Source organism: Bombus terrestris, chromosome 11, assembly GCF_910591885.1.
Source record: "Bombus terrestris chromosome 11, iyBomTerr1.2, whole genome shotgun sequence".
Taxonomy (NCBI): Eukaryota; Metazoa; Arthropoda; class Insecta; order Hymenoptera; family Apidae; genus Bombus; species Bombus terrestris.
In genome coordinates this window covers 11,911,181-11,926,061 of record NC_063279.1, presented here as the reverse complement: position 1 = coordinate 11,926,061, position 14,881 = coordinate 11,911,181, and the positions used below count along the sequence as shown (strand labels likewise).

The 14,881-nt window shown below is 34.7% G+C and overlaps 1 protein-coding gene and 1 long non-coding RNA gene across 6 annotated transcripts in view; one reads left to right on the top strand and one right to left on the bottom strand.

The window, feature by feature from the left end:
• LOC100642970 (nuclear factor of activated T-cells 5) overlaps positions 1–14,881 on the bottom strand; it is a 57,870-nt gene that overhangs the window by 28,640 nt on the left and 14,349 nt on the right. The window lies entirely within an intron of this gene.
• Positions 4,667–14,756, top strand: LOC110119698. 4 transcript variants are annotated; one of them, XR_007225663.1, is made up of 4 exons: positions 4,667–4,861; positions 5,185–5,395; positions 14,177–14,427; positions 14,514–14,756. It is a non-coding gene; the product is annotated as an uncharacterized LOC110119698 (long non-coding RNA). The 4 variants fall into 4 exon arrangements; XR_007225664.1 differs by lacking the exon at positions 5,185–5,395 and having other exon boundaries at positions 4,677–4,861; XR_002308195.2 differs by lacking the exons at positions 4,667–4,861; positions 5,185–5,395 and adding an exon at positions 9,117–9,370.

The following is a 14,881-nucleotide window of genomic DNA, read 5'->3' as shown; positions in this document are numbered from 1 at the left end:
GGACATTTCAGTAGATAATACTTATGGTTGCCAGTGTACGTATCAATCCGAATATATCGAAACGCAATTAGCTCGAGATTTAACAGATTTGTTTGTCGGTTTAGACAATAGTAAAGATTTGTCTATCGATCGCAATACTGATAATCCGCTAGCGCGAGGCAAATTTAAAGACTATGTGTCTACCAATTCGATTAATTAGCATCGAAGGTTAACACTTGTTCGATCTCCACTTGTCGGAGCTGTTTGCGGTGTACTTAACGCTCTTACATAAATTAACCATCGATAATTATTATACATACATGCTGTTTGTGTCTCAGATACGTTTGTTTTACAATGGTCAAAATGTATCGAATCCTGCGGATCGTAATTTGATTAACAGTATTCCCAAGAAAACTATAAACGTTGAAGTGTTCGTTAAGAGATCAGCCATTTCATATACAATTTACTATATTTGATCATTATTAACATTAGTAGAATACATTATTAAATTCTATTATTATTATTCCTATTAATAAACGATAAATAGGTAAATTTTTATAAGAATAAAAGAGAGAAAAGTATCGGAAAAGATCGAGGCTAATGAAGTAATAACGAATAGAAATGAACGTTTAATAATTGAGTGGCATAACGGTAAAGCAATTTGCGGCAAACTGAACACGAACGATTAAACGACGATACATCGACTAATAAAGTACCTTTTTACGTTGACACTCGATCTCCATACACGAATGAATTTAACGTTTTAATGAGCTGAATCTATAAAAAGCATTCGACGTTTACGTCGATTGAAATAGAGATTTTAAATTGCAACGAGTTACGTGAACCAATCTAGTTATCACTGTTAACGATCAAACGTTTCCAAACAAACGGTCTCGCAGAAAACTCATATGAAATTAAAGAATCTGAAAAAATCTGATCCATAGGAAGTTAATTTGTGACCTATACATATTATACAAAATCTGTAATATTTCGTCGATATTTCGTCAAAAATCATACAAATTCCTACTTGAATTTTGAGATATATATATATATAATAAATAAATATGTATAATATATACATATATATGTTAATTTTGAAATATATGATATATACTAGATTTTTCCTTATCCAATGTCATATTTCCATTCGAAAGAAGACAATTGATCAACAGGGCCTTCTTACGTAACTGAAGCGATATTTTAGTGAAACTTTGCAAGTCAAAAATTTCAAGTTATCGACACTAATAAATTCCTTTGCATAATAACGACAAGCTTGATAGGAAAACAAATGAAACCGTATATGAATATTTTACAAATAACAAGTCAACTGACTATCCTATCTGTTAAATGTAAGATTGTAGAAAAGACTATGTATGATCTGTAAATTAAATAAATCATCAATACGTATAAAGATACATAAAGAAAGAATTTAAAAGAAATGAAAGTATCACGATTTGAATCGAAGAAACGATGGGACCAGAAACAGAACTCGATCTTTCGTAGCAACACGATTGTTAACAGAACGGTGTAGTAAACAAATCTGAAACGATGTATATGTGAAAGCAATGATCAGGACTCGTGACTCGTGACCCTCGACATTAAGGTCTCGCTTTAATCGAGTCAGCACACTTCGCTCGCGTTAACCAGCCGCGTATCTCCCCGTCTGTACTTATGTACAATTTTTTTCTTTCAACACCCACCAATCGTCACGAGTGCTTCCGAACCCGCCGTAGCCGGTTCCTTATCAGCGTATCCAGGCTAATCTAAAGGCGGATACACACAGTCGACGCATATACGTCGAACGCGTCTGGTCGATTAAAAACTCGTTAGAGTGTGTAATGAGCAACAGCGTGTATATTGCCGAAATAGTTGAACCGTCTGAGTCACCTCACGTGCGCACAGAAAAATGTGTCACGAGCCCGTGATGGTCGTTTCGTTGTCACGAATTACGAATCACGAGAAAATGATATGTAAACTTTGTCCGAAACTCATCATATAAAACTTTCAAAGATCGTCGGAGCAACTGACCGATTTACATAATTTCTAATATCGCATACGATTCGGGGAAGAAAATGTGTAATTTTGGATTCGTCTAATTTTGAAATACGCTCTAATTATACGGCTATAATCGCTCTAATTTTGGAATTTGAAATTATTTGTTTCTAAAACGGTACACCGATTACAAGATTATTACGTTGACAGTTGCGATAAAATTTTATCGTCTTTTTTTTTCACCCGCTTGATTATGCTATTGAGAGAGCATCCTTGTGATTGTATTTTCTTCTTCGAAAGAAACGCGATTATTAATATCGCAATATTGATATAAGATTGTCGATACACGATTGCTGATACACGATAGCCACGATGACAAAATGAATTTGCATTTAAGAAAATTCGCGTCAATGATATTTCGGAATGAATCTTCTGCTCGATCGCGAAAAAATTGTACAACAATGGGAAGGCTTTAGCTTGTATCGTATCATCTATCGGTGTCGCGTCATGGTCACTCGATTGTTATAGATCTTCCGATAGATCTGTCTTCTGTTTGAACAACAACGAGAGAAAATTAATTCGGAAAAGATAAAAAGCTGGACACGTGCGATAAATAGATTCGATGCGAAGCTCGAGTGTCCATGCGAAGGTTAAAGACTCAAATTATTGACATCGTTCAACAAGATCATCGTTCCGCGAATGAAAAAATGTTATCGACGCCGCATATATCGTTATATTTATCGATAAAGATAAAAATGAGAAATTGTATCGAGTGAAAGGATATTAGTTTCAAGTACGCTCTAATAATATTACTAGATATATTTTTATATTCAAAACATCATCGTTTCTTGCCTCTTCTTTAAGCATTTCTATATTACATAATATGAACAAAAATCGGATTTTTATTTTCATATAAGTATGTACTATATGTATATTACAAATTCAGTTATGTATTTATGTAAACTTGGTTCATTATTATTAGACGATTTATTATCGGAAACAATTTCAGTTTATTAAAAATTCAAATATTTTCTTGTCTTATGATAATTTTGAAAAGAACCTTATCTGTATTCGCTTAACTTTGCTTGAATTTGTTGAATAAAAAAAATTAATTTACGCGAGTCATAAATAAACTTCATAATTTTATTTAATAAGTCACTGAATTAATTTGTATATCTAATATTGTAATTATTATACGATTCGCGATAATATTTAATAATGTCGTACATTACATTATTACTTGTTTCGATATAGGCTACTTTTCCTAATCATTAATGTTCCGTTTATTGCTCTATATAATCTGGAAAAATAATTCTTTAATAAAATGGAGATATAATTCTTCGAGCAACGGGTATTGACAATAATACGCCAGCGACCAACGGCCGATTAATAGGATTTTCATTGTCAGAGATCACCGACCGCGTGTTCGTTAATTGGATCTTCTGGCTCAAATGTTGGAAGATACACCCTTTCTACCAAGTAAGCCAATATACCATTAGCTAGCTCTATACAGCGATTCTAGACCGTAAAACATGAAATAACGTGAGCGAATCATACAATGAGATTTAGTATTACGTGTACTATATTCGCAAATTTTTACTCGACGATGTTTGGTTACTTTCATGATTTTTGCCTCGTTATATTTACATTTATTCCGTATGTTTCTTGATCTCCGCTCGATAGAGGCTCGATCATTATTGTCAGGAGTATTGAATTAAAAGGAAAATCGGATGATAAACTGATATGAGAATAAGACACAATATACACGAAGCGTTATACGTCTGGTATAACATATACAGACACGAGGAGCAATATGAATGAAAACCAACGACAGGATGTATGCAAATTAAAATGTGAAGGAACACGTGGCGGCATGCTCCATTTCCAGATCGTCATCGGCATAATCTACAACGAGACCGGCTCGAGAGGACATTCTAATTTTACGTAACGACATCGTACCAATATCTTTTTTCCATTTCGCAACAACAATCCTCATTTACAGACCGCGATCCATTGCAAAATCCGTCGCGACGGATCTGGCTATAAACATGGCTGCTTCAACGAGCAAGGAAACGAGATTGAAACAAGAAATACTGGTTGCCGTTTAAATTGCATCGCGAATTGATAACACTTAACGAATAACGCCGCTTGTTGTACAATAGCGACTGGCGGTGTCCTTGTTCGAATAAATCGAATCCCAGTCATTTTTCAATGTCTTTCTACTTCGTTATTATTATTGTTATTATTATTATTATTCGTAGCGTCATTATTATTCTTAGAAATGAAATTAATCGACAATTCCAAAGATTCCAGAGTCCCGAAAAATTCAGAGCAAATAATCCTTCATAAAAAAGATAATCCAGAATAAAGATCCAAATTAATTAAATTATCACGGGAACTGAACTTCTTTTTTGCATCAGCGTTTAGTGTTCTACTTCGTAAATCTACTATAAACGTTATGCGTTTGAAATAAAAAAAACTATAGCATAGAATAAGAAAATAATGTCAACTAATTTGCGATTGTAATTTATTTGACAATGTATGATATATGATGCACTACAAAATATTCTCTAGATGGTGATTCCAGTTGCTTCAATAAAAAAAGAATTGGTAGCCTTCAACAGGTGTTGTTTAGAGCGGAATGGATTCGCGTTCACTCGAACGAGTCATCGAGGAGTAGTGTGTATGTGCGATTGTTCAGAGGCTCGGCAAATGACAGCGCGAAGATCGCCGTCTTGCTCGAGGAAGCACGGCTGAACAGGATTAGATAATCGACAGGCTGACGCGATCAATTAGTGTGCAGACATAAACGTGGCACAATTTCTGGCATCGATCGTGACGTCAAGGAACTCGACACCCGCTGTAATACTCACGACAAAGACAAAAACACGTAAGAACTAACAACTGGTTACCTGTACAGGTGTAAACGATGCGAAGGACGATGATAAAGTTAATATTTCTGATTAAATAATTAAATGAGTAATTTTCTAAATATCCCGCAACTTATATAAATTTATTGGGAACAAAAGATTCATTGATTGCCCCTATTTTTTATAATTTCTCAATCAAGTAATAAATTGTCATGTGTTGTAAATAAGCAAATTTAATCAGTCATTTAGCCTTCACGCTATGTAATTAAGTTTTTCAACAGCTGTTGAAAAATATGGATTAATAAAAAAAATTCTTCTCTCTTTACTTGTCCTTTCTCAAAAGGTATACTAATCAACTGTGTAAATTGGAAGAGGGGAAAAAGCGACAATGCTGTACATATGTTTAAAAATGAGAGCCTTGTATATCAATTTTTTATCTTCATTTATCAAGCTTTATAACGAAGGAGAATTTTAAATGGTATAGATTAAGGTCAAAGTCTGCAGTGAACAAGTTTACAATGGCATTCAACTACGTTGTCTAACAATAGAAAAAGGTAATAAAACAGGCAGTAGCTGCAAAAAAGTGTAAAACAATGTTCTTCGTGCCATTAAATATTTATGAACGTTCTACGACTTCACACAGAGCAAAACAGCAATAAATTACAGTAGTCTGCTAGGAAAAACTAGTATTACATATCACAACACAAAACGTAGTAAACATACGAAGTCTGCAAAAGTTTATGTCAATTTGCACTAAATTGATCGTTCAAGTATATACCATTTTTCTCCATAATCGTACATTATAGTCGAATACAAATTACTAACAAATATCATGCATAGTGATGAAACTGTGAACAAGGAAATACTCGTAAATTCAATTATCTTTATTGTGAAAATTTGCATTTTCTTTTTATAATATAGGATCTAAAAATATCCTTGTATTTTAAAACGTTATAGCATAACAGCTTTCAAATTCGTTTTTGAGTAATAATTACAAACTAAATTAAATCAAATTTAGTATATTTGCATGCTCGTTACTATGAATGAAACTCGGATAAATGTAACTCTACTATACTGCTGCATTGTCATTCCTTGGTTAGGCTGTTACTTGAAAAATCTTTAGAGCGTTGTTCTTCGAGCGAAACTCGACGAGTATTACGTGGCAGTTCCCGCAGCCATTATCCTGAATGCGACGATTAATCTCATAATCCGATCGTTACGAGCGATTAGAGCGATTATACCGGTGCGTAATATGCATGAGACGAGACGCGTATGCTGTGTTTACTCGCAACGATACGATTTTCAGAGTAGCCCCGTATTTTTACCCAAATTGCATAACGCCCATGTTGTTGTTACTCGAATATCAAACGTTTATATTAATTGAAGTCTCTTCTGTTTGTCTGTTCAGCGTTTCGCACCCGCGATTCGCGATATAAATATCGTATTTATAGCGTGAGTGGTGCTTGGATACTTGGAATAGACAAACTCTATTAATAACGAGCCACAAGATAAAATATTACCGAGTAATATTATTCGAGTGATGCTTCGTACAAAATGCTTAATCGGTGATTACTAATAAGTTGTTGTGACAAATCGGTGAAAAAAAAACCGCGTCAAACGGTCAAACGATTGCATAATAACTGACCTGAACGATACTATACAATAAAATTGTTGTAAAGACAATAGTAACACAATCGTGAGACGAGCTTGTCGCTTGCCACAATATTATGAATTAATTTTTTACATCAATTTTGGTACTCTTTTGTTATGATATGCCACAAACGAAGACCACCATGGGAATATGGTAAGTTTATTTTTACTGAATTTGTGGATTTTGCTGATAGAAAGGTATTTGAGTAAATCACACATATTTAATTCCAAAATCAAACAAAAAGGCAGGTTCTATTTATTAAATTTTAAAGTTATTTTTCTAAAGGGCGTGAAATGTAATTTATTAAATTTTTCATTTGTGGCGATCAAATTTAACACTGTTGTTTCCTCGTAAATTTAAAAATAAAATATTAGGTCATCCGAGAAGTCAAAAATCAATATAAATATATATCTAAATAAGATAAAGAATACAACGTTCGACAGATTAGGTTCAATGTTTGTATAAAGATGCGTTGTCGTAAAAGACGTGTCTGTAAAAAAAAAAGACACTTTTCGAACAACCTAATATGTATCGCCATTTGAATCTTCGAAAGAGAATATCTATTTTCTGTTATTCACTGTAATCGCGATAGTATAACAAGACGCAAAGAAGAATCACGATCGGATATCCTCGTATGCAAATGAAAAAATATTAACACAATGCACAACAGTGCAGCTATTGAAACAGATACTGACTTTGTAGATACAATGAAGTCCAACGTACATCGGACACCGAAGCGTGTTTGTCTGTTTCTGTCGACATGTTCGAGACTTTGTCGATAATCGTAAATAATTGTTTTCAGATAGGACGTTATTTGCGGCGTAACTTTGACTTGGTGAAATCGCAGTTGTTCCTATTACTGCTACCATTTCTTTGAAACGAAAAACGTGTATAGAAGAGCTACGTGAAAAACAAGCCATTTGTCGTTCCCATAGGTCGTAAAAAGAATTTACAAGAATCTTTTCAAGCTGTCTAGAAACATAAGATCTATTATAACAATCATTTGGAGAGATAAAAACAGAATTTTGCATTTTTTCTTTCACTCGTACACTCTCTTATACTCTGTAAGTAAACTAAATCCTTCGTGTACAACTTTCATTTTATTTATCTACTGTGTTAGATTTAAAAAATTACAAAAACAATCTGGACTGTTCATTAATACATCTACTACAATATATAATTACGATAAAAGTACAAATTCGAAAAGGAAAGAAATTCGAGCGCAATGTAAAATTGATAATCAGAATACGAAATGGCAAAGTTGTAGGAAAAATAGGAGACGTCAGACGTACATAAGATTTCTGAATTTCCATCCGAAACCGACTCGATCTCGTGACAATGAAACGTGCACACGCGCCCACGACCTCGCATGCAAATGCTGTGTAAAAGTCGCGTGCACTCGTGTAAAAGCGTGACGCAAGCGTAAAGCACACGTGAACGTAATGATGTCGAATGAAATTGGCATATACACACACTGTCTTGTAACGAAAGCGACAGATTTGAATATAAAAGACTTTGTATTTCTAATGATTTCTTGCGACACATGCGGATTACGCGTTCTCCTTTTGGAATAGAGATTAGCCGTAAATCATTAACAAGAGTCGGTAAATAGCTTATTTCACGTAGGATTATTTGTATACGAATGCGTCAAAAGATTTTAACTGACGATATTTACAAAGTAATAGTTTCCTTAATATATTAGTTGCTTAGGGTATTTGTTCAATAAGTTCCTAGTGACTCAATTCGTTTAGGAAAATAAGATGATTCACGTTTCTATTTCAAGCCGTTTTATCTAAATTGATAGTTATTAAAGATAGAGCGTAATAGTTAGTTAGCAATGTTTTACAACGAACTTTATAGTTTTCGAAGCAAATACGATAAAACGTTTCTGGTCAGATAGAGTGTACACTTAGAGTGTAAGCTTTTTGGCCGGGATAAGATCGACCCCGCCCTACTGTTCGAGGTCGGGCAAATATTGGAGAAAAGGAAGGAACCTTCAGGACCCTTCAATCGTACGAAGGAAACGGAAAACTGATCGATATAACCTCGATATCGAGTATCAACTTCAACCTACAACAATGATAGTTGAAAATTCAATCCGATAAAGGAGAAAAGCCGATTATAACGTTATAATATAAGCTATACTTTATTAAAGTAGAGCCGAATACATGTGCGATAACAATCGTAATAATAATCGCCGATCCAAAAATTCAATTCAATAAAAGCTTTTAAATTTTTGCTTTAAAATTTTTTAAATTGTATTTTCTTAAACATCAACATATACTCGACAACTATTAATTTTCCAATCCAATTCGCCAATCCTATATTCAATCTAAATAAAAGAAACCAATTATAAGCTCGATTCTCCACAACTTCCATTCTACGAAACCAGGGAGCCCAAATTAACCAACACCATCCTATTAATCAAGAATCCTCAGAGGAATGGTCAAACGCAGAAACGAAACCCGAAAGAAACCATCGCGGAAGCGTCGAATCTAAAACGGAAGGGGTGGTGGATGCACGCGGGGTAGGAAAACCACGTTCCCGATCCGTAACGAAGCCATAGATCCAAAAGGGGTTGCGATGACGCCAGCACGATCACAGGGACGCGCGAGATTTCGCGCGTGAGTGTGCTCGAAGAGGAACGATCGGCAGTCTCGTTCGGCTCGTTGAACATAAATCTCGTCTCCCAGTGGACGATGACCCGTCGCGCTTATTTATCATCGCTCTTCTCTCTGTTACGGCTTAACACTAATGACAACCCGATATAGTTTCCAACGCAACTTTCACTAATGGCCGGCTGTTTCCATCGAGAATTAACAAAATATCATTTTTTCTATATTCCTAAAGAAACTCGATGATCTTGGATATATAAAAAGTAAGTGGATAGAAATATGTAGTAAGCGATATTACAAGCTAAAATACTTCGGGTCAGACAGGATTCGAATTTTTTAACGCCAGTATGACATCACCAGCCGTCATAGTACTAACTATGCTTCAACGTGCGTTCAACGTTCAACTATGCGTTCACCATAAACAGGACTCGATGACTGTGCACGTATCACACCATTATCGTCGTTACACGAGATCAACAACAAAACAACAATACTCTGAGCCTTTTACCGAAAATGACTTATAGCAAAAGCAACTTTCGCATTAAGATCATGCTCAGAATTTGTCATTGACGCATCTGCGTCGTTATAATCGTTCCTAGTGTATCTATATGCCTTGTGAACTGCACGAGGTGATAGGATAGCCCATAAATCGGCCAAGCGAGTCTGCTTAGCCTGTCAATAATCGTTATCGACACAGTGCTGCCAATAAATTGTTTTCAAACGATAAACTGTACGTATTCTTGCGAAATTTTGCTCGCCGATTCAATCGAGCTATCTGAAAACGAGCGATCAGAGCAGATCGTGAACGCTTCGACCGAAAGCTGTTGATTTGAAAGCGAATTATTTTGGTATTGATATCTTGGTTTGCAACTGAATTAAACACGGAATGAAAGAGATTTCTCATTATAACAAATTCCTTTCTTTCCTTTCTCTTCTCTGACTCTGTATGATACGATGAAAATTAATCGATTAATTAATTTGAGTATGTTACGTAATTGAATTTATTTCGCTAGATCGCAGAAGGCTAGTAGTCTCCTTCCTTTTTTTAAATTTAGCATAACTGTATATGGCAGTGATCAAGCTGATGTAACGCGAATTTTATTGGTTAATTAATTTCAATACCTACGTTACGTGGTTGAGAATTTTTGTTATATTAAAAAGGAGCTAGCACATTTTTCGTTCATTTCATTTCTTTAAATTTAGCACAGTTGGATGTGACAGTTATCAAAGCGGCTCGGATTCTCGACGAATCACTGTCGAAAATCTGTCACAAGCCCTCAGGCAGAGAAAACTGATATGTCACTCATTGTTCACCGAATATCAGTCTGAAAAGAGTTCTCGCCGCGGTTGTATAACGCCAGATAATCCTGCCACTGCTATCTTTTTGCAAATAGCAATAGCGATTACCTGAAATACGAATCGTGTGTGGCGGCGATGATTTTTATTGGGCTCTTGTATAATAGCTATAAAATATATTCAAGAAAGTAGTACAGCTTCAAACAACTTCAGGAAAGTACTCCCATTTCAAACAACTTCATTATAAAATACGCAATAACTTCAATTATTTGAAGTTCTAATTTGCATTTTAATGAATATCTAACTATACCAATTATTTCTTAGGAAATACATTATTGATCAAGTTGTCGGCAAATAACATGAACAATCAATATGTATTTACATGACAAAGGTCTCTTAATCGAACAACCATAGCAAGTAAATTAAAATTGTCTTATCACCAATCCTACTTGATAAAACACTCTGTTCCTCGGCGATTCCTGAAAAACTTTCGGACATTATAATATAGCGTCATTTAAAATAAATTAAACGGATAAAAAAGCAACAAATACAGTGTGGAAAGATCGCAAATGTTCCATGTTACGCAATAACAAGCATTTAATTATAAAATCCTTTCAAAATAACTTTTCCATATCCGTAAGCCTGGTAAATTTTTATGACTAAAAGATTTGTTTAATACGAATTAAATAAAATAGAGAAGCAATGAATAGAATTGATAGCAACAATAGTGAAGAGAAGGGCAATACAAGACGGAGAGGAACGACAATAAGGAAGCACAGCAAGGAGGCAAAACCCCAAAAGTTGCCATAGTTTTAGAGACAGATTATATAATGGAGTGCAATATAATAAAGTGGATAAGGGGGGGGTAGATATATAAGAAAAGAGAGATAGACAAGGAAAAGAGTTTAGATAGATATAAGGGAGAAGGCAATAAGGTGGTAACGCCATAAGACTGATAGAATGTAAAGAGCGTAATAGGTAAACGAGATATAAAACCGAAAGCTCGTCCAAAGCCGAAAAGCACGGACTTTGTAATAATAAATAAATTAATAATAATAGAGAAGCAAATGACTTCCATATTGTTCGAAGGCGAGCGTACGTCGGCCTCTCTGTTTCGTCGACGCGGCAGCCGCGGGAACAATAAATAATCGAGGCAAAATTATTACGGGTCATTCGCTCAGACTTCTTGATCCGTACGAGCATTAAATAGTCACGCTTTTCTCGAACTGGACTCCAGAGGATTTATCGTTAGGTGGAACGGCCTGCTATCGCTCCGCGGTTCTCACACTGTCGCGCGTTCATCGAAGCTCGCGAGGTTCACTGATAACGAAAACAATAGTCTGCGGAACAGATAATGATATTCTCTTTCTCTGTCTTTCAGACTGCATATTAGATTCTTGGCAAGTGCTAAAATTACTTCGTGTTGAATCGAAATGACCCAAAAGGTCGATCAATCGCTCGACTTCGCTCGCGCGACGCGGACTTTACTTTTCCCCTTTTCCGCGATATTCTACTTGGCGAAGTCCTTTCTCTCTGACTTTTCCGTGCTATCTTTTTAAATTAATTTTTATGTGAAACCTCCTACACACAGATCGATATTAAGATTGAAAAGTAACAAAAATTCAGAAATTTAAGTTACAAAATAATGAAAATAGTGAACTTTTAGAAATAAAAATTACAGGTCTGCAACTGATTAATTATGAAAGTTTTGAGAATCAGCAATCGTTTACAGATACTTTGAATCTTAGATTTCCGAAGTATATTTTCTTCATGAACTAAGTTTGAACAAATCAAGAGATGTACATTTATTACAATGTGACGTTGATAAATTCACAAGTTCATTATGATCTATCGTTCTTCTAGAAAATAATTAATAAAGTGACAAAGCAATAAGTTCTGCAATTAATTAATTCTTCATGTTTCCTCGGAACTCTGCAGGGATCTCACCTTTCACCTGTGATACTCAAACACTACGCTAACAGAGAATCCTATCGACTTTTTTCCTGTCATTTAGTCAAAGAATGCGTGTTGCCTTTTAGCAAGTCAAAGTACTCTGACTAATTACCACAATCACATTTTACTTATTTCTACAATATCGTATAAGCTATACGAACGATACGAGCTATGTACATGATTTACACGCCATTAGTTGATAGCGTTTTTCTCGTAAACGATAGATACGAGAAAAAATGAAACAGGAATAACATGAACGGTTGAAAATGAATTACATATTCACTGTAACGTCCTTTTCGCAAGTGCAAAAATGCATGCGCGTTTTGCAGCTACGTTACTTTTTTTTTTAATGGAAGCCCCCTTTTTTTCATACATCGAATCCTCTCGATATTCTACAAAAAAAAGTATTAAGGTAACATGGTCGAAGAACGAATAGTTTAAAAGACTTTTAACTACAATTTTGTAAGAATATCATACGGAAAATGAGAAAAGACATAACGCAGTACTCTTGTATTTATATTTCCTTTGTCTTACATATGATAAATTCTATAAAATTTAAGTTACAATATCTTTTAAATTAACCAGTTTTTCACCAAGTTACCCTGACACTTCCCATTTTGTAGAATGACGAAAGTTATTAAAAATAGATATGATTGCAATATATATACATTTAGGTATACACAAGATATATACACTTGAAAAAAAGATATAATGAATATGCAGTTCACTTTGAACCATTTGTATATTTGCACCTTCATATATTTCCTATGCTTGTCGTTTATGAGAAAAACGCTGGGAACTTGTATCGCGAACATCTAACTAATCCCGACATACAAGAATTTTTTGTTACATTTTCCACAAATATATTCTTTTTCCTTTACCTGGGATTTATGATGCAATAAATGGAATATACTAATATTAGCTAATAAACGCATGTTGGACGATAGATGACATCACAGAAATCAAAATAAAATTAGGTTCTTTTCCAAGGTACAATAAGTATTAGATTGTCCGGAAAGTGTCTTTCTTTCGCAAACGTGTTTTTTACAACAGTGCACCTTCATACAAACGTGAAACTAAGTGTTTGAAACGTCGCGGTGTTTATCCCAACAGAACAGAATGGATCGTACGCAATTGGACAAAATAATATAAAACAAAAGACGTTGTGCGTCTATTATTTCCTCATAAATCGGAAGAAACTTTTCGGACAACCTAATAATGTGAAATAAATTACAAGCTATTGATTATTCTCTTTCAATAAGAAAGCGATATTTATTCTACGATTCGAGTTATAATATCCAAGTAAATTACAAGCATCTAATTAAGTTAAAAGTAGAAAAATAAAAAAGAACAAGACACGTGGGTAACTCTCTTCGTTCGTTTCTGGCGCGTATTATTTCGTAAGCATCGAATTGTTTTCTGGTAGCGCCGGAGAAAAATTCGCAATTAAACATGTAATCATGCTACGTTAAGTTATTTCCGCCTTGAACGCAACTTAATTGCCCGCGATAATGGATTCGACGATCGTTGTTGCAATCGTTCCAAGAAACATCATTCTGTTGCAAGATTTTCGACGCGCGCCGACGCGATTCAACCGGAAAACGACTTATCGATCGTTTTTCACTGTTTTTATTTCGAAATATTCGATTCATCGTTGCGTGTTCCGCGCCCAACATCTTTACGTTTGCATAAGTTATCGGCGAAACGAGACGGTGCAAATAGAGATTAACGGTCGCGAACAGAAGTCACGTGTGAGACTAGAAAAGCAGCAGTGTCGGCGTCGTTAGTATTAGTTATTATCTGCCGACCTTCTTTCGCAGAGAACGCTGTCATCCAACCACACTTCCGATCCCACTAACTGCAAACTCAAAGAGCATTTCGATGATTCTTCTTCATTTTACCAAGCTGATATCTATGCAGGAAATACATTCGATGAGAAACGAGAACTCGTTTAATTAATTGCGGATACAAAGTACATTTTGATGATTCTTCGATGATTTGGCGAAACTACGAGGCAATAATATTCGAACTGAGACAAGTGGAAAAATAATAGATCGAAATGTATGTGTATGTAAGTAGCTGCATGATTTTATTTCATATTTAAAGAAAGCAATAATTTTTCTATGTCTAAGCCACGTCTATTTCTCATTTTTCCAGTTTAGTATGTTAACTCTGTAACATAATACGATACTCCATGGCTAAAATAAAGCCAGACAGACTAATTATCATGGATACTAATTTAATAACTGTACAATAATAGGTAGACTGTAAATGTTTATGGAAAACATAAAGGTGCAAAACTGTACGCAACATGCAAGGATATAGAAAATATGTAAAGTAAAATAAGCTTAAAATAAAGTGAAGTATGTAAAATAAACTTGTTACAATGTGTGTAATGTATATACTTGTCCTTGTTTTAATTCCAAGATCTCGTAACCTTCTGATTTGTCTCTCCTAACTTTTTTTATCAACTCATCTGATCTTTATTGATTTTTAACACGATGATTATAAAACGGTCCAATTAA